The following is a 267-nucleotide window of genomic DNA, read 5'->3' on the forward strand; positions in this document are numbered from 1 at the left end:
TTTGAATCATTTCTTTTCTTTTCAGTGCCAGGCCTCGAATTCCTGGAAGGTCTCGGAGGAATCATTAAAATAGTTTCTGCTCTTGGGGCAGGATAAACCCGAAGATGTATTCGCCACGTATTATACAAATAACATGGGTCGCTTGCCTTAGTAAAAATCTGTAAGTTATGTGCAGAATAAATTGTTTTTCAAATGTTATCTAATAAATAACCAGCTTTTTTATAAATGTACATCGGAATAAAGATCAGATTATGTGTAAATGTAATG

The 267-nt window shown here is 34.1% G+C and overlaps 1 long non-coding RNA gene across 1 annotated transcript in view; it reads left to right on the forward strand.

Annotated features, from left to right (window-relative positions):
* The window catches only part of LOC119587558, a 2,812-nt gene extending 2,552 nt beyond the window's left edge, over nt 1-260 (forward strand). The window contains exon 3 of the long non-coding RNA XR_005230002.1: nt 26-260. This is a non-coding gene — a long non-coding RNA (uncharacterized LOC119587558). The remainder of the gene's footprint in view (nt 1-25) is intronic.
* The last annotated feature ends 7 nt before the right edge of the window (nt 261-267 follow it).

The sequence above is a fragment of the Penaeus monodon genome, chromosome 22 (assembly GCF_015228065.2).
Source record: "Penaeus monodon isolate SGIC_2016 chromosome 22, NSTDA_Pmon_1, whole genome shotgun sequence".
Taxonomy (NCBI): domain Eukaryota; kingdom Metazoa; phylum Arthropoda; class Malacostraca; order Decapoda; family Penaeidae; genus Penaeus; species Penaeus monodon.